Source organism: Protopterus annectens, chromosome 9.part0 (genome assembly GCF_019279795.1).
Source record: "Protopterus annectens isolate FY-2018-M chromosome 9.part0, PAN1.0, whole genome shotgun sequence".
Lineage (NCBI taxonomy): Eukaryota > Metazoa > Chordata > Ceratodontiformes > Protopteridae > Protopterus > Protopterus annectens.
Genome location: NC_056743.1, coordinates 801,639,445 through 801,664,602, shown reverse-complemented (window position 1 = coordinate 801,664,602; position 25,158 = coordinate 801,639,445). Strand labels below are relative to the sequence as shown.

Sequence of the window (25,158 nt, the reverse complement as noted above, 5' to 3'; positions counted from 1 at the left end):
TAAGTTGTCTGTGCACATCTAAGGAGTGCAGTATCCATTCCCCTTTGTTCTGTGGATTAGAAAAGAAGGTTGGCAAATGAATGGACTGATTAAGAGCCACACTGGATACTACCTTGGGCATGAAGGATAGATTGGTCCTGAGGGACACCCTGTCCGCATGAACGATGATGAAAGGCTCCACTGCCATAAGGGCGTGTAATTCAGACACCCTTCTTGCTGAAGTGATGGCTAAAAGGAAGTCTGTCTTCCAAGAAAGGAATTTCAACTCTGCATTTGCAGCAGGCTCAAAAGGAGGAAGAGTAAGTTTTTCCAATACAAAGTTAACGTCCCAGACTGGAGTAGGGGCTCTCCTGGGTGGGTCTTACGTTTTTGGCCCCTCTGAGGAACTACTTGAGCAGTGGATGAGAGAAGAGGGGTGGTTCTGTACTATTGTGTCTTTCGGCTTTTCCCGGTTAGGGGTCGTCACAGTGGAACTCCGGTCCGCTAATGATTGGCAGTAGATTTTTACGTATCAAGTTGCCAGCTCTGATGCACAACCATCAACAAAGGTGTGCCCATTCATGCACGTCTCCAGAGAGAAGACGCTCTAGCTGAGAAACTAACAAGACAATGTCTTACTGTGAGGCGACAACGCTACCGCAGCACCACCACCGCTGAGCTGAAATGGCTGAGGCATGAATTTTGATGGAGGAAAAAGAAAGGCCCTTGTAAAGCATCTTAGTTAAGTATTGAAGAATCCGAGGTAAATTGGGCGCTGCTGTGCTCATCCCCCGAGTTTGGTTCCAGGAACAGAATCTTTTCCATTTTTCAGCATAAGATTTTCTAGTACTAGGCCTCCTTGCCTCCCGAATGACATCCAACACTTGTTTAATGAGGGATGGAAACGGAGAGATCAGGTAATTAGCCAGGCTGCCAGGTTCAGGGTTTGAAGCGGAGGGTGCAGAATTTGGCCCTTCTGCTGGGACAGCAGGGTAGGGGTCTGAAGCAGGTGCCATGGTTCCAGCAGTGACACACTGCGCAAGAGGGGTTACCAGTGTAGGCATGGCCAGTCTGGTGCAATCAGCATCGTCCTTGGTTTGTCCTCTTTGATCTGTAGTAGTACCTTGGGGAGGGGGAGGCAGAGGAGGAAAGGCATAAACTGAAAGATTTTTCCAGGTGAAGGACAGTGCATCCACTTTCCAAGCTTGCTTGTGGACAGGGCATCCACTTTCCAAGCTTGTTTGTGGGGAGTCCTTGTGCAAAATTTGTCCAACTGGTAGTTCTGGGGGGAGGCAAACAAGTCTATCTCTGGGCTCCTCCATTTGTTTATCAACATGTTGAAAGTCTTTGGTTCCAGTTTCCACTCGTGTGAGTCCATGAGATTTCTGCTTAGAATGTCTGCCAGTTTATTTAGCTTTCCTGGCAGGAAATGAGCCTGCAGGTGCACTTGGTAGCTCAAGGCTGAGTTCCAGAGCCATGGCTAGTCTGCAGACAGGGTATGAGTGGGTTCCCCTCTGCTTGTTTATGTACCACATAACAGTGGTGCTGTCCATTTTTACCATTAACTGTCCTGGAAGAATGTGGTCCTTGGAGGCTGTCAGAGCATTCTGTATAGCTAACAATTCTTTTTGATTGATATGCAGGTGCATTTGACTTGGGTTCCATTTGCCCTTAATGCACCTCCCTGCCAGGTGAGCCCACCATGCATAGTCTGATGAGTCTGTTGTTAGGGTTTGGGCGGCAGGGGGTAGAGTGAATGGCAGTCCCTTGTTTTGGTGGCAGGCCTCTGCCCACCAAAGGAACTCTGTAGACAAGGTATGATAGGAATCATTGCTTCTAAATCCTGAGAATGTTGACACCATAGGCTTTTTAGATACCATTGTAGTTTCCTCATATGCAGTCTTGCATATGGAATTAGGAGAATGCAGAAGGTCATGAACCCCAAGGCTTGCAGTATTTGTCTTGTAGACAGCAGGGTCTTTGTAGCCATTTGTTTGAAGTAAGCTGTCAAATGAACTTGTTTCTCTGGTGTGAGGAAAGCCATTTGGGAAGTTGTGTTCAAGCTTGCTCCCAGGAATACAATTTGTTGGCAGGGTACCAGAAGTGATTTATTTTCGTTTATGGTGTACCCCAGAGAAGTTAGCATTTTTTGTACAAACGCCAGATGATTCAATAGTATGTCCTGGCTTTCTGCCTGAATTAGACAATCTTCCAGGTATGGACATATTTGAATACTTCTTTGCCTGCAAAATGCAATGACAGGAGCTAGGCACTTTGTAAATACCCTGGTTGCAGTAGAGAAGACAAAGGGCAGTGCAGAGAACTGTTAGTGCATGAAGCCTGCTTTGAAGCGTAGGTATCTTCTGCAAGATTCCCTGATTGGGATGTGCAGGTAGGCTTCCTTTAAATCCAGTGCTGCCAACTGGGCATCCTTGCCTAGCATAGGAAGCAACTGGTGAAGAGTTAGCATCTTGAATTTTGGGATCACCAAAAAAGTGTTTTGGATAGAGAGATCCAGGATAGGACGCCAGTTGTTGCCTTTTCTGGGCACCAGAAACAGTTTTGAGTAGAAACCATGTCCCCTTTCCTCTTCTGGGACATTTTGAATAGTCCTTATGCTTAGAGAGTAAACTTGCTTTTGAGCCTCTGCCCACTGATTTTGGGGTAGATCTGTCCAACCGTCTGAGGTTGGTAAAGTGTGGAAGTGGAATCCGTACCCTTGGGAAACTATATTTAAAACCCATTTGTCCTGGGTAATGAGTTCCCAGTTTTTTGCCTGCAGAACAATCTTTCACCCTAAAGGAGCAGTCACATGAGAAGGGCTTGGAAGTTTTAAAGTTAAGTCATTGAGACAGTTTACCATGGGGGGGGGGGGGTCTTACTACTCCCTGTTTTGGAAATGGGAGCCCCCCACAGCTTAGTCCTGTGCATACCTTGGGACTGAAGCCTGAGTGTTCTGCTGGTTCTGGGTTTGGACAGAGAAGGCCTGGAAGAGGCAGGAAAGGACCAGGCCAATGCCTACTAAATCTTGGAGGTTGCACTTGCAGGAAATCTTTAACAGTTTGCATAGATTTAGCTTTTTCCTCCATATTTTTAAGAACTTCTGCTTTGTTGCCTAACGGTCCTGATTTAAGGGAGCATCCAACAATTTAGCTTTAACATGATCTGGCCAAGATTGCTCCTTAAGCCAAGCATGCCTTCTAAGTACAGACCCAGTAACAGCAGTCCTGCAAGATGCCTCTAGTGAATCAAAACCACATTGGAAAGTATGTTTTCCAACTTGTTCAGCAGAATGCATTAAATCCTGTAAATCTTTATTTTCAGCACAGTCAGGAAACAAATTTCTGTTTAAGCAATCCAATAATATGCTGATACTTCAACATATGAAACTGGCAATTTAAGGCCCCAATGACCAAGGTTGCAGAAGTGTATGCCTTCTTACCCCATCTATCCAGAACCCTGGAATCTCTTTCAGAGGGGGTAGGATTTTTGGCAGTAGTAGCCTTTATGCCCTTGGGTCCCTGTGAAATGGTCTCAGGATCCGCAGTAGGATTTTTAAAGAAGAACTTGTGAAAGTCAGGAACCCTGTAATATCTATCTGGTTTTCTGGGAGCAGGAGGTAAGGAGTCACGGGCCAAGCTAGACTCTGTAAAGGCATCATCAACAATGTCCAGTACAGGGGGGGATAGTTAAAGGCCTGTGTTGGGGCAGAAGTAAGAAATCCCTAAGCCTCTTTTTAGAATCAGAGTAATCCTGGCTTTCCCAGCAAAAATGCTCCCTAAGAGTATGCAAGGTTTCACCAAAAGAGAAATCCTCTGGAGGGGAAGCAGAGGGAATGGAGTCCTCTGAGTCAGAATCCTCATAGGTAGATAAGGGTAAATCCTGGTCATCAGAAGAAACAGAAATTTCAGAATCCTGATCAGAACAATCATAACCAAATTCAGTCCTAGGTCTCTTAGAGGGGGAAGGTTGGCTTCCCCTGATTAAAGTAATAAGGTCTTCAGCCATTCTTATAATTTGTTTTTTTAGGCATAGAGGCCTGACCATGCGGTCTGGGCATCGGTTTTCTAGGCATGGATCGAGTTTTAGGCCTTGAAGAAGAAGATGGCGTCGTTTTAATATGCAAGTCAGTAGGCCTGAATACACCCTCAGAAGCCGGTGCCTGCACAGCGGCTTCGGACCCATCCAAGGTAGAGACATCTGCAGGTTCCACAGTTGAAGCATCTTGAGGCATACCGGACTCCGAATGGGTCTCAGTAGAGGCCTGCGAATCTGAAGTAGTGGGTATCAGGGGCTGCAAAAGCACCTCACTGAGTAGCAGCGAACTGGCGACTAGCTTAGGAGAAGTGCCGTCGGCAGCTTTGGACCTAGGTGGCCTGTCTCTGTCTTTATCCTTGCATTTTTTCGGAATGTCGGTAGTTGGGTGGCTTACCAAAGCCATATCTGGATAACTGAACAGAGTACCAAAATATTTAGAAGCGTAAATATACAGACGACGAATACAGTACGAATGAAAATCTTTAGGTATTTGCTTTCCACAAGAAATACAATTACTGGACTTTTACTGACATCGGTTTAGTGCAAGAAAAAGTTTCCCAAATGGGGTACTTAGCTTTAGTTGAAGACTTTGGTTCTGAAACTCTAAAACGAAAATTTCAGGAGTCAGCCGCCGGCAGTTGCGAACTGCTTCTGCTTCGGGCACCGCACGGCAAGAAAGACTTATGTAATGGCATCAGCTGCATGCTTTATAACCCTGACTACCTGACGTCATGGAAGATGAGACACCAACAGACGCAGGACCCAAGACTTTGATAATCAGGCCGACTGAGGGCTACTGCAAGCAGATAACCCAACTGTGATGACTGCAACAGTGAAACACGAAGAACATCTGCAAACATCAAATATTTAGTTATGGTTATTGCAGTAAGCTACATGTAGATTCACAGTGGAAATCTGCCCAGCAATGGCAAATTATAACAGAGGCAAAATGGGCCAAGGCCCACAGCTTCAGAGGGGCCACATAGCTAACCTTCATACCATCGCTCTGAATGCTTAACTAAAAAAATCCAAGCAGCAGCAAGGCTCCATCCTCCAGAGCATAGTACAGGAATTGCAGACTGCTTACCTGCTGAATGTATGCATGGAAGATCAGATTACTGTTGCTTAATGGTTCAGACTACTGAAATTGCTGCCAAATTATTTAACAGTTGAAAACTGGACAGCTGAAGATAAAAAGCGCACATGTGTGTGTATGTCCAAATGTGTAATGCTCCAGTTATTTGTTTTAAGTCTAAAGAATAGGCTGTCCGGATAAATGACTTGCTCAGATTCACACAATAGGCAAATGGCAGTAAAAAGAATCAAACCTTGCACCCTTGAATACAGGAAAGCACTCATTAAGAGCTTAACTCTCTGCACTAACTGTTAGATACTTGCATTTCATTTTTAGGATTAAAAGTCAATGAACAGCCAGTCATTACTGCTTCTATCAGTCAAAATTACAGGGTCTGAACCCTTTCACCTCCAATTCCCTACAGTCTGACTTTGAACAAGCTGTAATTGATGGTCACATCTGTGTTTGTATAAATAGCTAGTAACTGCACCTCACTATTGCACTGGTGACTTTACATTAGTGTAGTGGTATATAAATACTGCTGTTTCCTGTGTCACGGGTATAGGGTTAAAACCTCTCTCTCTTTTTGGTTTAGTCTGGCATTTTGCACAGGGATTAAAGCTGTAAACTGTAGTACAGGGATTGATTCCCTCCGCCCTTATTTGCTTGCGCTATGATCTACTGCAAGTCATTTAACCAGAAAGTACTTGGGAACAACTGGAAATTTGGACTAGATTCTTCAATGATCCTCTGAACTGCAAGACTGTATACTGGCTAACTATGAATCAGAACAGTTACATAAGAGTTTCATTATGTTCACAACGTGTTAATTATTTAGCTGTGAGCATAGTGGATTATTTTTATAATTTTAACATTGAAAACAGTTTGTCTAACACTTAGTGCAAACGAGTAAGGCTACAAGTTGTTAAGAGCTGCTTTCTGTAGCACAGGACTTGATTTCCTGAGCCTTTGTTCATCTTTTGTGTGACCAAATTACTTCACCAGACAGTACTCCTAGGCTGCTCCCAAAAAGGGACACTTTGGTCCAGTGGGCTATCCCAGGCTGGTAGCAAATGCGTTACGCATCAGTCATTTGAATTCCTGCACCCTTCACATAGCTGCTAATTACTGAGTTTCTCTACAAGAAATCTGATTATGAATTATGGGTTGCCAGATGCATTTTCACTAAATGTGAGTTTCAAGGGTACAGAAGTTTACCATTTTTTATGCCAAGTCTGTCTTCAATATGAACGTGTTTTGTTTAGAAAGTGTACAGCAGCGTTTTCACTGTAAAATCTGAACAAAAAAGTTTTAAATGAAATTCAACTCTGTCAGATGATTGTAAAAGTAAATAAAATAATATGCACATTGACAGATATGAAAAGTGTTTTATGGTAACTGGGAAAAGTTAGCCAAGTAATGCGATATTAGTAAGGCTGGCATGTGCCTGGTTCATTACCCTGTATAGGGCCCCATTTAACCACAACCTGGCTGTGTTGACTTTGGAGGTGTATGCTGCAACAATACTGCATTATCAGCCACTCAGGTAGGTCAGACCCATACTGAGCTATATCACAAGGGCACAGCTATTCTCGATGGCAGGGTGGTAAAAAAGTATGACATTGTGTCCTGCAGGCATGTTATCTCCTCCCAAAAAAGGTAAAACACATACAAGCAGGAAATAGCAGACAGTAACACCAGCAGCTAAGGTAAAATCTTCTTTATTAACACTTTCGTCCAAATAAAGTTTGGAACTTCCTCAGATAAAAACTTTTCATGAAATACAAGAAATGCACATTGAATTAATCAATTAGCCCAATTATTTCCTTAAATTTCCCTCCAAAAATAATGAAGAAATCAATGAAACAATCAATGAAAAACTCCATACAAAATCTATGAAAAATCAATGAAAAATCACCACATCTCGTTCCAACCATAAATAATTAAAAACTGTTAAGATTTATGTTATTACATGAAAACTTCTTGAACTCATTTAAAATAAAAATAAAAACTTTATTATTCTTATCTATTCAAAGCCTTTATTTTTCATAGGCAAGAGATGGAACACATCATTACGACTTGGCCATTTAAAGGCATTCAACCTTAGCTGCCGCAGCAACTTTTTTCTCCAGGTATAATTCTATGGGCCTCCCATTATCAGACAAAACTTTATCAATAGCATAGCCATATGGGCAAAATTATGAGCTCCATTTCCACAAATATGCTTCGCTAAACCATTATTTTCTTGTCCTTTCCTAATAGCATATTCATGTTGGTAAACCCTGTCCCTTAATCTGCGGTCAGTTTTTCTAACATAGAATGCACTACATACCTGACAAATAGCCAAATAAACCACTCCTTTACTCTTACAGTCAAATTTAAATCTATTTCTTCATTATTTATTTTTGGAGGGGAAATTTAAAGAACTAATTGGGCTAATTGAATAATTATATGTGGTATTTCAACCTTGTATTTCTTGGAAAGCTTTTATCTGAGGAAGTTCAAAACTTTATTTGGACGAAAACACTAATAAACTGGTGTTATTATTTGGCTATTTCCTGCTTGTTTGTGTCCTGAAAAACACTGTGCTATATGTAGTAATATTTCCGATTTGTCTTATGATGTGCATTGTTGAGTAAAAGCTGCTGCAGTATTGTCTAACTGTTTTTGCTTTACTCAATGCACTAAAGAATGGATGAATTTATTAATAGGCCTGGATTGTGTAATATATAATCTGAACATTGTGCATTTTAGTAATACATTTTTGCAGTACCTTCTTTACAGTCTGCAGCAACTGCAAAGGGGTTGACATCATCCTAGTCATACAGTATGTATTTGGAGTGATGACCAGAATAGTCTGATCTTCAGCAACCATCATGCAGTCACTGTTGCACACCACTGTGACACAGTCTTCTCTACAAAATTGGACTGTGAAGGATTTTTCGCATTTAGTTAAAAGCTGTTAAAAGCTCTGTCTGGAAGTTAGCATTAAGGACGAAGTTCTGACTTGTTAATGAGCTGCTTCATATGCCAAAGGTGCATGAATTGAATCTTTCCACCTACACTTGCATACTGTGTAATCTTGAGCAACACATTTAACCAGACAGTACTTTGGGAAAATTGGGAATTTGGGCTAAGCTCCTTAATGATCACCTGGACTGCATGCCTAGTAACAAACTATGAACATTTTTTTTTTTGCCAGATATTATATATTGTACAGCTGATCTAGTTCAGGAAGTGTTTTAGCAATAACATCAGCTCACCACTTTTAATGCAACATATGGCATTTATTCTTCAAGGGCAGCAAGTATTGCATTTGTAGATGAACCATTGAAATGCAAAGTTGTTTGGTAAAAGCAAAATCTGCATTAGTAACAAGTTGGCTTTAATGTGGAATTCATCTGATGGCTTTTACTTCTGGAAAAAAGTGGCCGTGGGGGTGCAGCAGTTAGCATAGTCACCTCACAGCAAGAGGTTCTCTGTTTCGATTCTCGGCTGGGGTGTCATCTGTGCAGAGTCTACAAGTACTCCCTGCAGTCACGTGGCTTTCCTCCGGGTGATCGTTTCCTCCTACATTCCAAAGACATGCATTAGGTGGACTGGACATTCTAAATTGGCCATAGGTGCAAGTGTGTGTGCGAGTGGTGCAGATGAACTACCATGGCAGGGCTATCCACTCAGCGGTGTAAACTTTGGCTCAAGATGATTGTTACTGTTGAAGACACACCCCAACCCCATCTGCAAAATGGGAAAAAGGGGTTGAGGATGGATGGATGGATTTTACTTCTGGAGAGATTGTGCATATTGACAGCATATGTCATAATGTGGTTAAAATTTCTTAAGATCTCATCATAAATACTCTTCTATTTAAACTGTACTACACACATCTAGGTCTTGCTGTGTGATGCTAGTGTTCTTTGCACAATGTTGTATAGCTCATCCTAAGCTACCAATTTAATCTGGCTTTGCAGGACTAATGTGCACGTGTGTGAATTAAGTCATAACACTCTGCTAAGACTAATGTGTGTCTGTGTGAAACATCTAAAATATGCTACTTTGGTCATTTTATGCGAAGAATTTGAAACGTTACTTGGTCTTTTTTACACACAGGCATCTGAGTTAGAAGCACACACAGGCATGAGTTGGATGCAGTGAACAGTGTAGACATAACTACTGGGTTTGGGGAAGTGTGTGGATAAAATGACTGACCCTGCTCAACTGATCGAGTTAAAGCGTCACTGGTCTTGTCTTTGTAGGACTAGTGTGCATTTGGGGAAAAAAGTGGAATACTTTTTGTGTGGCCACTTTTATCACAGACAGACATGTAATGTGTACACAAAGTCATACACAAAGTCAAAGTCACGGTCATTGAGGAATATGAATATTGGTGGGTTATGACGACAGCAGTGTGAGTGGCATTTTATGGTAGAAATGTTCTTAGATGGGTATTTTTGTCATTTTTGGTTAAATACATTTTGTTTCATTGTTTACTGAAAAAATATTAAAATATACAAAGACACTAATAAATGTTGTTGTATTAAAGAAGAATTTAAAACAATCAGAAAAGTGAATTCCAGAATAATACCTACATTTATGTGTGGTCCTAAAAATATATGCCAGATGCCCAATGTTTGAAAACAGCCTGATGCACTTAAATCAGCCACTGCTCCTCAGGATTTACCACAAGACCAATATAGAGTGGTTGTAAGTAATACCTTCTTACTCTAACAGGACACACTGAATGTTGGGGGGGGGTGCTAAATACAATGGAAAGTCTATACAAACCATTCATGGAGGCACTAAGCATTTAAGAAGTAAAAAGATAAGGGTTTGCTTTAAGAATAGGGACAAACACGAAAGGTGATCTAAGAGTTTCTACTGTTGCAGGAAAGTGCAGTAACTTCTGGTCATGCAAAACCCTGTATGCTACTAAAAACTAGATGCAGTAAGTGTGCACAACTTTCATAATTAGCAAACATGGATCCCATTTCTTGCTACTCCTCTAGACTGGTTACACGGCTGAAGGCTGAATACGCTATCAGATTTTCTTTAATCCACCGTCACTTATGCACCACGTGGCCTTGAGTAAGAATGTTCTTAAGTAATGGCAAGTTATAATACAGACTAATGGTCTGACCATATTATTGTTCACTAAACTGTGTCAGGTTGTACTCACAATTGCTACATTTTTGTTAAATTAATATACTGAAGCCAAAATATTGGGTAATATGTCTACTGCTGCAAAGAGTATGATGTCATTTTTAATAAAAAGCCTAAGAAATAAATAAACATTGCCTAAACAGTCTGCCTTTTTGTGCAAAATTACTAACTTCTAAACAAAAGACAGATCAGAACAGGGCTTAATTTGAACAGATTACTGTTAACTTATTTTCTCTGATGTTACAGCAGGTACTCTAGAGTTTGCATTCAGTACATCCCAAACTATACAGCATACAAAGCCACAATTTACAAGCTTTGTATCAGGCTACTACCTCTACCAACTCCATTTTACCTGCTAGCACAATCCAGTACTTTATGCATCACTTTTTCAATGGGGCAGACCGAACGGGCATCATTTACTGTGCACTGTAATTTCTCAAGTTGCAAATCATGTCAAGACAGTCAGCTATTTAAGCTGAATTAACTTTCTCCAAAACAGAATACTCAAAAGCAGCTACTACTAAAAATGGGGAAAAAATAGTCTGTCAAACAAGCACCCCACTATGTCAAATATTCAACTCGGAGATAGCTGCACTGTGCAGGGTGAGAACATTTCTCCCTCTTCACTGGTACCAGAGTAACAATCGTGCATGTGTTTGCACACACATTCAAACAGAAAAACTGAAAATGGCTAGAGACACAACTTTTAAGTCAAATGCACCTAGCCACTACTTTGAATGCCGCAATCCTTTTGTTGCCTGCGCTGTTAAGACAATGAGAAAAGCAACAGAGAAAAATGCAAGCATGAATATGCAACTAGTATCAACCTGCAATACATTTAATTTCAGAGTAGACTAATGCAATGCAATGTTGATGCAATGATGCAACATATTTGCCTGATCTTTTATAAAATTCTGGATATGGCAGATTACCACTGCATATACTCCACTGCTTAATGAGCTTTTTACTGTAAAATGTGAACATACAAAAAGCATATGATACAATTACTCGTACTACTCTTAAGATGCATTTAATATGCAATGAAGACATGACACTGAATGCTGTGATAATTTCATGTCTTCGCGGTGAAGCAGCGGTAGCGTTGTTGCCTCACAGCAAGAGGTTCTCCTGTTCGATTCTCGTCTGGATCGTCTTCTGTGTGGAGTCTGCATGTCCTCCCCGCAGTCGGGTGGCGTTTGAAAGACATGCGTAGAATGGGCGTGCCTTCACTGAAGGTTGGGCGTCGAGCTGGCACCTCAGCATCCGTAAAAAATCTACTGTCAATCATTAGCGGACCGGAGTTTCACTGTGGCGACCCCTAAGCGGGAAAAGTGAAAGAAGAAGCAAGGATACAGCTATAAAAATAATTTAACCTGCCCATGAAATCAAATTTAATTTATGCCATGCAATAATCTAATCTTGATTTAATTCAATGAAAGGCAGTAATGTTAACCAAAACTGGAAGCCTATATATGCACCATTTGCTGCAGTTTTTTTTTTTTGTGCATAACAATTAATGAGGGACTCTGTTGCAAAAGAACCACAGCAGCTGCAAAAAACTAAATCAGCATACATGCAGGACTACAAACCCGTTTTATCACAATCATATTTTATACAAGAAAATGTCAGCATACAATCATTTCTGGGAATTTTGCTTCCTGTAAGAGATGGGGATGCAGTTTGTGTTTACCCTTAAATAACGTTAATTTTCCCACCATAGCAATGCCATATAAAATGAGACAAAGCACAAGAGAGCAACAGACTGACTCACACTTTACTACTGACAGTAGGCTTGAAGCACTAAAAACGTACAGTGATTTAGTAAACAAAGTAACCTTGCATTCTCTATAATATGCAAGTATACTTCACAACATATATGGAATACCATCTAAAGCTGTATTATGCGTCAACAAAGAGAAACAGCTTGTGTGTGCACTTGCACTGCAGACCTTTTTGGTAGTTCTACATTCTGACCAAATGGGTGGGGATAAGAAAGGGTTACAAATTTCATCCTCAATACATCAGTAAGGTGAAAATGAATCTTGTGTATTTTTACCATCAGCAGCAGCCACAATCTCAGTGACCTACCAGAAATAGACGGGTTTTAAAAGGGTTAGTTTAACAGTAAAACTAAGGAAATGGTTTTACTACAATCAGCATATCATTGGTTAGTAACTGTGCTTAAAGGAGACAGTAAAAAGTGTGCAATACTATCTTAATTTATATATTTTGTTTTAACATTTACTAAAGAAAACTTCTGTGCACATCTTAGGTTAATGCAATTGACTAAACTACACAGTACAATGTTGTGTTTTCTGCTACAGAACAATCACAAAATCATTAACGATTCTGAAGTACAGTTTTGTACCTACGATAAATGTAGATGTTAGAGTGTTCACACTGCTGCAGTCATTACACTTCGGTTATCCTGCCATCAGGCGGTCCCGCAGTCAGCCAAAATTCCAAAGTCTTGGTCCGGCGTCAGCTGCTGTTGCTTCTTCCCTGACGTCAATGCACCAGGGGTATACAACATGCATCCGACGCCATTTTTTTTTTCAGTTTTTCTTGCCCCAGATGTCAGGTGCCCCCAATAGGTAGGCAATACACATTGCTAATAAAAAATATACATAAAAAATAAAAACAATACCTTCAGTTACAAGCAAATACACCACAGAGGCTGTATAGGATAGAAAGGTATAGATAAAGTCCAGCTAGTTCAGAGGGGATGGAGTGAGGGTAACCTGGACTGCAGCAGTGTGAACACTCGAACATCTACATTTATGGTAGGTACAAAACTGTACTGTGTTCATTGTGTTACACTGCTGCAGTCATTTCACTTGGGTAAAATCCCAAAGCTAAGGTTGGGTGGCTGGCCTATAAAGAGTTAGAATTGGCTATGAGGCCCTGCAGAACTGCAGTGGCAAATCCTGCTCTGGATTTAGAGTAAACAGGCAGGTGGTAATGCTTGGTAAAGGTGTGCACTGAACTCCAAGTTGCAGCCTCCAAAATCTCCTTGGTAGGTACTCCTCTGAGAAAGGCTGTTGAAGTGGCTGTTGCCCTGGTGAAATGTGGCCTAATGGTATTTGGGACTGATTTTCCATGCTGTGTGTAGCAGTAATGAATACAGTGCCCTATCCATTTGGAAACAGTCTGCTTGGATATAGCCTTGCCCTGTGATCCTGCAGCATATGCTACAAACAGTTGCTCAGTTTTCCTGAAAGCTTTTGTTTTGTCCAAGTAGAAGCGTAGCTGCCTGTGTATGTCTCCTCTTCATTCTGGGGGGTTTGGAAAAAAGTTGGCAAATGGATGGTTTGGTTAAGAGCCACACTAGATATCACCTTTGGCATAAGGGTAGGGTTTGTCCTTAAAGAAACCCTGTCCTGATGAAAAATTATAAAAGGTTTCACTGCCATTAATGTCTGTAGCTCTGAGACTCTTCGTGCTGAAGTTACTGCCAGGAGCAGAGCTGTTTTCCATGATAAAAATTTTAGATCGGCTGTATTGGCCGGCTCAAAAGGTGGTAGGGTCAGTTTTTCCAAAATGAAATTGAGGTCCCAAGTCGGTGTTGGTGCTCTCCGGGGCGGTCTTATGTTTTTAGCCCCTCTGAGGTACTGCTTTAGGAAGGGATGAGAGAATAAAGGAGGATCCGTGTTGTAATGTGCTGAAATGGCAGAGGCTTGGATCTTAATTGATGAGAAGGATAGGCCTCTGTCCAGCATCTCAGTTAAGTATTGTAAAATCTGAGGAATGTTTGGAACAAGAGGGTCAAGGTTTTGAGCCTGGTTCCAGGCGCAGAATCTCTTCCATTTTTCTGAGTAAGCTTTCCTGGTGCTAGGCCTCCTGGCCTCCAAAATGACATCCATAACAGCTTTAGAGAGAGGTGTTACCTGTTTGGCTAATGCATCTGCCATGCAGCTAGGTTTAGGGTTTTGAGCTGACCGTGCAGGATCTGATTGTTTTGTTGAGTCAGAAGGTGTGGAATTTGAGGCAAAATCCATGGTGGTCCTTGAGCCAAGTTCCTTAAGATAGGGTACACCAGTGCTAGCGTGGCCAGTCTGGAGCAATCAGGATCATCTGTGGTTTTTCTTGTCTGGCTTTTAGGAGTACCTTTGAAAAGAGGGGCAGTGGCGGGAAGGCATAAACTTTTACGTTTTTCCAGCTGAACAAGAGAGCATCCACTTTCCATGCTTGTTTGTGATAAGTCCTTGTGCAGAATTTTTGTAGTTGGCAATTCAGTGGGGAGGCAAAAAGATCTATATCTGGGCATCCCCATTTTTGCGTTACCATGCTGAAGATTTGTGGATTCAATTTCCATTTGTGAGGGTCCATGATATTTCTGCTTAGATCGTCTGCCAGAGTATTTTTCTTTCCTGGCAGGAATTGTACTTGCAGGTGAACTTGATACGTTAGAGCTGTGTTCCATAAGGTCATGGCTTGCCTGCATAGGGGATAAGAATGAGTGCCCCCTTGCTTGTTTATGTACCACATTACTGTAGTGTTGTCTGTCTTTAGTAATAATTGTCCTGGATGCAGAAGGTCCTTGAAAGCTGTTAGGGCATTTTGAACAGCCAACATCTCTTTTTGATTGATGTGAAGATGCATCTGGTCTGTGGTCCACTTGCCCTGAATGCATTTTCCTGCCATGTGTGCTCCCCAGGCGTAATCCGAAGCATCTGTAAGAGTTTGCCTGGCTGTGGGTTGGGTAAAAGGCTGACCCTTGTTTAGGTGACATGCCTGTGCCCACCATCGAAACTCCTGTTGTAGGCAGGGAATCATTGTTATCACTGCTTCTAAACTGTGAGAGTGTTGAGTCCAAACACTTTTTAGGTACCATTGTAATTTCTTCATATGCAGTCTGGCATATGGTATTAGTAGAATGCAGTATGCCATGACTCCCAGGGCCTGCAGAATTTTTCTTGCAGGGAGATGGGACTTTTTTGCCAGTAATTGAAAAGTTAGTTGAACTTGTTTGTCTGGTGTGAGGTAAGCCATCTGGGCCGTTGTATTTAAGCTGGCACCCAGGAATATAATCTGTTGTGAGGGCACTAGTTTTGACTTCTTTTCGTTTACTGTGTACCCTAGAGAAATTAGCAACCTTTTTACAAAAGCCAGATGCTGTAGAAGAATGTCGTTTGTCTCTGCTTGAATGTGGCAGCCGTCCAGGTATGGATATATTTGAATTCCTTTTTGTCTGCAAAATATGATTACTGGTGCCAGGCACTTTGTGAAGATCCTGGGCGCAGTAGATAAGCCAAAGGGCAGTGCAGAGAATTGGTAGTGCATTGTACCAGCTTTGAATCTGAGGTATCTTCTGCAATTTTGTCTGATAGGGACATGCACATATGCCTCTTTGAGGTCCAGAGTAACAAGCCAAGCCTTCTTGCCCAGCATGGGTAGACGCTGCTGTAATGTCAACATTTTGAATTTTGGAATACCCAGGTAAGTATTCAGAACTGAAAGGTCTAGTATGGGCCTCCAGGCCTTGTCTGTCCTTGTTCCTGTTGTGGTACTTTTTGAATAGCTCTCATGTCCATGAGGGCTGAAATTTGCTTTTGTGCCTCTGCCCATTGATTTTGTGGCAGGTCTGGCATTCCTTTCAGCCTTGGTAAGGTATGAAAGTGGAACCTGTAACCTTGAGACACAATATTCAGAACCCATTTGTCTTGGGTGATTGTTTGCCAGTTTTGAGAAATAAGTGCTAGTTTTCCCCCTAAGGGGGCTTCCAAAAGGGACGTGCTTGGTGTGCGAAGGGAATCCAAAGCTCTGGAATCTCTGTCAGAGGGTACTGGATTTTTTGCAATGGAAGCCTTAACCCCTTTTGGACCCTGGGAAATGGTTTCTGGATCAGCAGAAGGGTTTTTGTAAAGTAACTTGTGAAAGTCAGGGACTCTAGAATACCCGTTTGGTTTGGCTGGAGCAGGGGGCAAAGGAATCAGGAGATAAGCTGGATTCAGAGAACACATCATCCACAATGTCTAGCACAGGCGGAATAGCCAGCGGCCTGTGCTGAGGCAATAAAAGGAAATCCCTGAGCCGTTTCTTGGATTCTGAGTAATCCTGACTTTCCCAATGGAAATGCTCCCTCATGGTATGTAAAGTTTCCCCAAAAGAATAATCCTCAGGAGGAGAGGCTGAAGGGATAGATTCTTCAGCATCAGAGTCCTCATAAGGGGGTAGAGAGTATCCCTGGTCTGAAGAGGTATCAGAGGAAATGGAAACCTGATCAGAGTAATCATAGTCTGTATCCTGCCTAGGCCTTTTCTCAGGAGGGGGATGGGAACCCCTGAGTAGAGTAATGAGGTCTTCGGCCATTTTAAGCATCTGTTTCTTAGGCATGAAGGACTGTCCAGGAGAATGCTGTACTTGTTTCTTTGTCATTAATGGTACCTTTGTCTTGGCTGTTAAGTTGTGAAGGTCTGAAAACACCCTCAGAAGCCGATGCCTGCTCAACGGCTCCGGACCTATATGAGGGATTAGTTTCCGTAGGCCCAATACCTTGAGTTTCCAGAGGCCTAGTTGTCTCCATGTGGGAGTCGGATGCGGCCTGTGGCTCTGAGGCAGCGGGTGTCAGGGGCTATGAAAGCGATTCACTGAGAACCGGCAAACCGGCGACTGACCTAGAAGAGGTTTTGTCGTCGGTTTTGGACCTCGGATGCCTGTCTTTATCCTTGTCTTTGCGTTTTTTCAGTATTGAGGTCATCGGTTGATCCGACGGCATAGTATAATTGAACCTTCAGCCAAAGTAGTGCAAAGCAAAATCAAAACGTCTTTTAATAGTGTGTTTGTTAAATCTAGCACAAAACCGACAACTAGTGACGTTGTGATCAGGGCCTAGGCATGGAATACAGTAAGAGTGGAAGTCCTTATGAGGTATTTGCTTCCCACAAGAAATACAATTAACTTTTTCTAACATCGGTCTGAGGCAAGAAAAAAGTTTCCCCAACGGGGTACTTAGCTTTATTGAAGACTTCGGATCTGAAATTCGACTTCGAAAATCTCAGGAGTCGGCCGACCGGCACTTGTGAACTGCTTCGAGCACCGCGCAGCAAGAAAGACTGAAGAAAATTGCGTCGGATGCATCTTATATACCCCTGGCGCACTCACGTCAGGGAAGAAGCGACAGCAACCAACGCTGGACTAAGACTTTGGAACTCTGGCCGACTGCGGGACCGCCTGATGGCAGGATAACCCAAGTGTAATGACTGCAGCAGTGTAACATGATGAACATCCCTAGTTCCTACTTTTTTTCTCTGTGCTTTGGGGACCATCAAGCTTCCATCTATCAGCTGCCATGCACAGCCCATTCATTCTCCAGAAAGTGAATGCTAGACAGTGGAGACTGGAGCTATCACCCATCCAAGGTCAGGGAGTTTTGTAGGCCCTAACCCCTCTGCATAAACCTGTAACTGCTCACGGGTATACAAGCATTAGCAAGGGTGTGTCACTAGCTTTTACAGGAGACCCCTCAAGATGGTCCTTCTACCCTTGAAGAGAGATCCCATGGGATCTCTGGTTTCCACTGGAGATTCTACCATGGGAACAAGTGCCAAGACATGCAACCTACTCCTCCCCACAAAGAGAGGTGAGGCAACAAAGCTGCATCACTCCTTTTTGCCCCCAATGACAGCTCCAGCAGGCACCTGAGCATTTATTCAACCTCAGCTAGCCAGAGTCACAATCAGGACCATACACTTCCATGTCAACAGAGCTGGTAAAGAATTAGAGGAAAAACAGTAGGTATTGGATGCATAAAGTTAACTTTACAAAAGTGTTTACAGATATGCCACACAATAAGGAGAGCTCCAGAACATGCTACCATCCAAGTTGCAAACTCTGGAAGGAAATGTGAACCTGCTAGACAAGTAGAGGATTGTACCAGAGAGGTCTATGAATCAGAATTCTCCTTGCTGGCATTTCATCGAATGCAGAGAAGAACTGCATTACAAACACAACCTTCTCAATAGTGGTGTACAGTCTCTCAAATGAAGGGAGCACAATGATGGATGCTTATGAATGATGATAGTAGTGTGTTCAACAACTGCCAAACTCAGCAATCATATCACTTTAACAACAAGTAGATACAATAATCCAGCTAGAGAAACCTAGAATTTATGGCAGACCGAAGACTGTTTTGTAGCTTGGCACAGCACACTGAATCACTTGATTACATTATTTTCATTGAGACACGGCAACCAAACGACCAAAAATTTGCCTTTATACAATGGTCAAAGGGAATTAAGACCAGAAACGCTGCAAAGAATATCCCTGCTCTCTCACAAGTGCAGATATTTGCCACACATTACCATGGGGTGAGTTCCACTTCAATGTAACAGAATAGTGACTGAGAACTTACAAAATCTGTTGTGACTGGAGCCACACTGAGCTGGCAGGACCAGCTAGATTCATGAATAGCATAGCAAAAGCAGCCTCATAATACAAAGACGTTATATACATATTTTCCTAAATGTCAAAAATAAAATAGGCAGTCAAAAGAATGGCTAAAAGTGAATGCCCACAAATATGCCACCAACAGCAGCAGTGCAACTAGTTAACTCTGGGGTGGGGTGGGGCAAAAAAGATTACACAGCAGGGAATGCAATAAGGTCAAGCTGCACCAATATGGATTAGATATATTTAACAATGTAAAAAAAAATACAAAAACTAGGCTTTGATCAAAGCTCTCACAACTAATGATCAAAGCTCTCACAACTAATCAACTTACTCAGAGGTATGAATGGACAAGTAACTTCACTGACAAACTAGGTCAAATAAAAATTAAGGCTTGCAAGTCACCGCAGTGATGAAACTGCATGGTTTTCTGTTCAGCAAGTAGCGCACTATAGTTGCACACACACAAGCTTTGTGTATATATGGATTTATGACATAAGACTGAATGTACAAATGTGCAAACCTTTCAATGCTGATCCCAAAAGATAAAACTGCAAAACGTACATAAACACTCACACTCACACTCACACTCACACTCACACTCACACTCACACTCACACTCACACTCACACTCACACTCACACTCTGCTGGCAATGGGAATTTACCCTTTTCCACTACTATGCAACTATGGTGTTAGTATATATAAGTTGCAGGGGGTGCAGTGTGCGCAAGGGGGTTTGCCCACTGCATAAAATAGGTTTTATTACACACACATATTTTGTTTTCACTATTAAGACACGATTCCACGTGTGAGTTTCTTTTCATATTATTACTAAAGTACAGTTTTGTACCTACCATAAATGTAGATGTCCGAACAGGATAGCATCTGCAGTCCTAACAAATGGGTTGTCCTGTCGTCAGGCAGCCCTTCGGTCGGCCGGATTCCAAAGTCTGGGTCTGGCCTCGGCTGGTGTCGCACTTCACCCGACGTCATCTCTGCTGGTCTTCGGGTATAAAGGCATCAGCCGACGCCATTTTCCTCAGTGTTTCTTGCCCCAGATGCCAGTTGCCCTCTTGGACAGCTAAATTTTTGGGTAAATGCCAATCTTTCCCAAAAAATAGAAGGCAAACACAAAAAATAAACATGTATGTACATATATACAAACAAATACACCACAAGAGACCCCCCCCCCCGCTAGCTATTAGGTGGGCAAATACCCTAGGAGTACCACAGAGGGGAAGGAGGGTGGGTAATCCTGACTGCAGATGCTATCCTGTTCGGACATCTACATTTATGGTAGGTACAAAACTGTACTATGTCCTTCAAGGATGAATCTGCAGTCCTAACAAATGGGTAGAATACCATAGCCAAACTAGGGGAGGAGGAAGAATAATTATGGTGTAGTTAGGATCCCTTGCAAAACAGCAGTGGCAAACCCTGCTCGGGATCTAGAGTATAGAGGTAAGTTATAATGCTTGGCAAATGTATGCACGGAGGTCCAAGTAGCAGCCTCAATAATGTCCTTGGTAGCCACTCCTCGTAAAAATGCTGTGGTAGTGGCTGTAGCCCTTGTAGAATGAGGCCTTATGTTCTGTGGAATTTGCTTTCCATGGTAGGAGTAACAGAATCTTATGCAATTTCCTATCCACTTGGAGATTGTCTGTTTGGAAATTGCTTTTCCTTCCTTTCCTGTTGCATAAGCTACTAGCAGCTGGTCAGTTTTTCTATTGCCCTTGGTTCTGTCCAGGTAGTAGCGCAACTGTCTATGTACATCCAAGGTATGCAGCAGTCTTTCCCCCCTGTTCTGTGGATTGGGAAAGAAGGTAGGTAAGTGGATTGCCTGGTTTAGAGACACTCTGGATACCACCTTAGGCATAAATGTAGGATTAGTTCTCATGGACACTCTATCTTGATGGAAGATTAGGAAGGGTTGTACTGCCATTAAAGCCTGTAGTTCCGAAACCCTTCTTGCTGAAGTAATTGCCAGTAGGAAAGCAGTTTTCCAGGATAGGTGTTGAAGATCTGCTGTTGCTGCTGGTTCGAATGGAGGGAGTGTCAATTTTTCTAGCACAAAGTTCAAGTCCCATGCTGGTAATGGTGGTTTCCTAGGAGGTTTTACATTCTTAATTCCTCTCAGGAACTGCCTGAGTAGAGGATGTGAGAAGACAGGGGGATCGAAGCTGTATTCTGCAAAAATAGCTGATGCATGTATCTTGATGGAGGAATAGGACAGGCCTGCATGAAGAAGCTCTGCCAAGTACTCCAGGATGTTGGCAATATCTACCTTTGACACATCTTTCCCTCTTTCAGTACTCCAAATGACAAACCTTTTCCATTTTCCTGCATAGTTCCTTCTTGTTGAAGGTCTGCGGGCCTCAAGGATTATGTCTTTAACCCTTTGGGATAATTCCGGGTTAGTTGCTCTTATGTAATGTTCCAGGCAGTCAGTTGTAGAGTTTTCAGGTTTGGATGCAGGATGTTGTAGTTGCTCTGAGTTAACATCAAAGGAATCAGGGGCAGTGTTCATGTTTCTCCCCGAGACATGCTCCTCAGCAATGGGTACCAATGTTGTCTTGGCCAATTTGGAGCTATCAGAATTATCCTTGGACGTTCCTCTTTGATTTTCAGTAGTACCTTGTGCATCAAAGGAAGAGGTGGAAATGCATATGCTGTTAGGCCTTTCCAATTGAAGGATAGAGAGTCCACCTTCCAAGCAAGTGGGTGGTATGTCCTTGTGCAGAATTTCTTGAGCTGGTGATTGAGTGGGGATGCGAATAGGTCTACTTGTGGCATTCCCCATTTCTTTGTGATGGCCTTGAAGATGTCCGGGTGTAGCATCCATTCGTGAGCATCCGAGGTAGTCCTGCTTAACATGTCTGCTAGGATGTTTTCTTTTCCCGGTACAAAAATTGCCTGTAACTGAAAGTTGTAGCTCAGAGCCATATTCCATAGGTCCAGAGCCATTCGGCATAGGGGGTATGAATGAGTGCCTCCCTGTTTGTTGATGTACCACATGACTGTGGTGTTGTCTGTCCTTATCATCAATTGGCCTTCTTTGAGGAATGGTCTGAAATTCTGGATTGCTAGTTTTACTGCCAGCATTTCTTTTTGATTTATGTGCAGGTGCAGCTGATCTGGGGTCCATAGGCCTTGAATGCACTTGTCCAGCATGTGGGCACCCCATCCGAGGTCTGAGGCGTCCGTTGTGATGGTTTGGTTTGTTTGAATGTTGCGGAAAGACAAACCTGGGTTTGACTGGCATGCCTGAGCCCACCATAGGAACTCTTCTTTCAGGCATGGGATTAGTGGTATTTCGGTTTCTAAGCTGTGTTTGTGTTGAGACCATAAATTCTTTAGGTACCACTGTAGCTTTCTCATATGCAGTCTGGCATGGGGGACCAAGATTATGCAGGATGCCATGAAGCCCAAGGCCTGCAGTACTTTTCTTGCTGTTAGTTTGTTCTGCTTTGTTAATGCCAAGAAGTAAAGAGGAAGTTGTTCTTGTTTTTCTGTAGTTAGGAATGCCATCTGTTTTACTGTGTCCAATTCTGCACCCAAGAATGTTCTTGTTTGGGATGGAATCAGTCTTGACTTTTTTAAATTGACTGTGTATCCCAGGGCTTGCATTAAGCAAATGACTCTTTGTAAGTCTTGTGTCAGCTTGCTTTTGTTGTCCGCTTGTATCAGGCAGTCGTCCAGGTATGGATAAATTTGGATTCCCTGAAGCCTGCAATGAGCTATTACTGATGCCAGGCATTTCGTGAACACTCTGGGCGCAGTAGATAAGCCAAAGGGCAATGCTGAGAATTGATAATGCTCTGATCCTGCAAGAAATCTGAGGTATCTTCTGCAAATTGGTCGTATGGGGACGTGCAGGTATGCCTCCTTGAGATCTAGAGTTACCAGCCAATACTCCTTGCCCAGCATGGGAAGAAGTTGCTGTAGGGTCAGCATTTTGAATTTTGGAACAATGATGAATGTGTTTAAAGCGGACAGGTCGAGAATAGGTCTCCAACTTTTCTCTTTTCTTGGTACTAGGAAGAGTCTAGAGTAAAATCCCTTGCCCTGTTCTGTAGGTGGTACCCTTTCCACAGCTCTCATCTTTGTTAATTGAGCTATTTGTTTTAGGGCTTCTGTCTTTTGATTTGGTGGCAGGTTTGGCATTCCTCTTTTTACTGGTAAGGTGTGGAAATGAAACCTGTAGCCTTGGTCTATAGTTTGCAAAATCCACTTGTCTCTTGTGATATAGTGCCAGTTTTTTGAAAATAAGGCTAACTTTCCACCTAAGGGTGCTGCTATTTGTTTCCTGGTAGGCGGTGTCAGAGCCAAGTCACTGTGATTGTCCTGTTGCAGTGGTAGTGGTTGTATCTGTGCCTCGTTGGTTATTGCCTTGCCACTGGTGTCCCCTGTAGGCACCTCCTCTGGATTGGTTTCTGCCTCTGGAACGTCTATTCCTGCCTCTCTGATTTTTAGAGGAGTCTGGAAAGGACCAATTTTTGGAAGGCCAGTTCCTGCTGAACCTTGGGGGCTGAACCTGTAAGAAATCTTTAACTGTTTGTACAGATTTTGCCTTTTCTTCCATTTTCTTCATTACTTGTTGGGCAGGAGAACCAAATAGACTGACCTTATCCATAGGAGCATCTAATAGTTTTGCTTTAACATGATCCGGCAAGACCTGCTCTTTCAACCATGCATGCCTTCTTATAACAGTGCCAGTCATGGCTGATCTAAATGAAGCCTCCAGTGCATCATAGCCACATTTTAAAGAATGGTTACTAACCTGCTGAATGTTATTCACCATTTCTAAAACATATTTCTTATCTAAGGAATCATCAGAGGACAGTTTCTTAGTTAACTGAGCAAGCATAAACTCTTGGTATTGGATCATATGAAACTGACAGTTCAGAGCTCTAGCTGAGAGAGTAGCAGAGGTGTATACTTTTTTACCCCATCACTAAGGACCTGGATTCCCTATCAGAAGGGAGAGGGTTTTTTGCTGAGGTCAAAGCTACTGCCTTAGGCCCCTGGGAGATAGTCTCAGGATCTGCAAAAGGAGCCTTGTATAAGTGGTGATGAGTGTCCGGTACCCTGTAATACCTATCGGGCTTAGCAGGGGCTGGAGGTAGAGTATCAGGAGCAGTGCAAACATCATTAAATGCATCATCCACAACAGGAAGAACTGGAGGTATAGCTAAGGGCCTATGTTGCGGTAAGTGTAAAAAGGTCCTAAGCCTTTTTCTTGAATCTGAGAAATCTTGTCCCTGCCATTGGAATTGCTGTCTCATGGCATGTAAGGTTTCCCCAAAGGAAAATTCCTCTGGTGGAGAGGCAGAAGGAATAGATTCTTCAGCATCAGAATCTTCATAAGTAGAAAGAGGAGCCTCTGGATGGTCTGTATTGTCTGAATCATCAGAAGGGTCATCAGAGGACACTGGCTCAGGGGGCTCTGCTCTAGGTCTCTTTTCTGGAGGTTGAGAGGCCCTGTCTGGGTGAGATTGGGATCCCCTTATTAAAGAGATGAGATCCTCTGCCAGAGTAAGCATTTGGGAACTGGAGCTGGGTCTGTGAGAGGGGGGCTTAACAGGCACTGACTTAGCAGTTTTGGCTGCTTTAGCCCTGGCAAAGGCCTTTATAGACATGGCTGCAGGAGGCCTAGCAGCACCACGTGCTGGGGTAGAGACATCCAAAGGGATGGTGTCCAATAATTCTAGAGAAACCACATTAGTAGGCAAAACTTCAGAGGCCGATTCAACTAGGGTAGAAGGGGCCTCAGTAGTAGTCATGGATTCGGCTGAAGATTGAACCGTTTGCTCGGTTTCGGCTGAAACCGAGACACTCGCGGTTTGCTTAACCGTGGTTTCGGCCAAAACCGTGGACCGCGAGTGTCGGTCCTTTTCTTTGCGTTTCTTAACAATTTGAGTAGTCGGAGGATCCGACGGCATAATGTACGCAAAATCTGAGCCGAAAAACTGTTCAGCAAACTCCGACCGACGCCTAAGCGTTCGTCGGTTGAAGGAAGCACAGGCTAAACAAGCTGCTACGTCGTGGTCTGGGCCTAAACAAGGTAAGCAGTAAGAGTGGAAATCTTTATGAGGTATTTGTTTCCCACAAGTTAAACAGTTATTCACTTTTTCTGACATCGGCTGAGGCAAGAAAGAGTCCCCAACGGGGTACTTAGCTTTTTAGAAGTCTTCGAAGTAGTATTCGGTAGTAGTAATCTCTGGATCTGACCGACCGGCACTTGTGAACAGCTTCTGCTTCGGGCACCACGCGGCAAGAAAGACTGAGGAAAATGGCGTCGGCTGATGCCTTTATACCGAAGACCAGCAGAGATGACGTCGGGTGAAGTGCGACACCAGCCGAGGCCAGACCCAGACTTTGGAATCCGGCCGACCAAAGGGCTGCCTGACGACAGGACAACCCATTTGTTAGGACTGCAGATGCATCCTTGAAGGACATCATAAATGCTCTCAAATATGTCCATGTAATGTACATGGTCAACATCAGGTGTAGGAT

The 25,158-nt window shown here is 42.9% G+C and overlaps 1 protein-coding gene across 2 annotated transcripts in view; it reads right to left on the bottom strand.

Annotated features, from left to right (window-relative positions):
- Positions 1-25,158, bottom strand: part of GALNT6 (polypeptide N-acetylgalactosaminyltransferase 6) — a 1,315,790-nt gene that overhangs the window by 956,741 nt on the left and 333,891 nt on the right. The window lies entirely within an intron of this gene.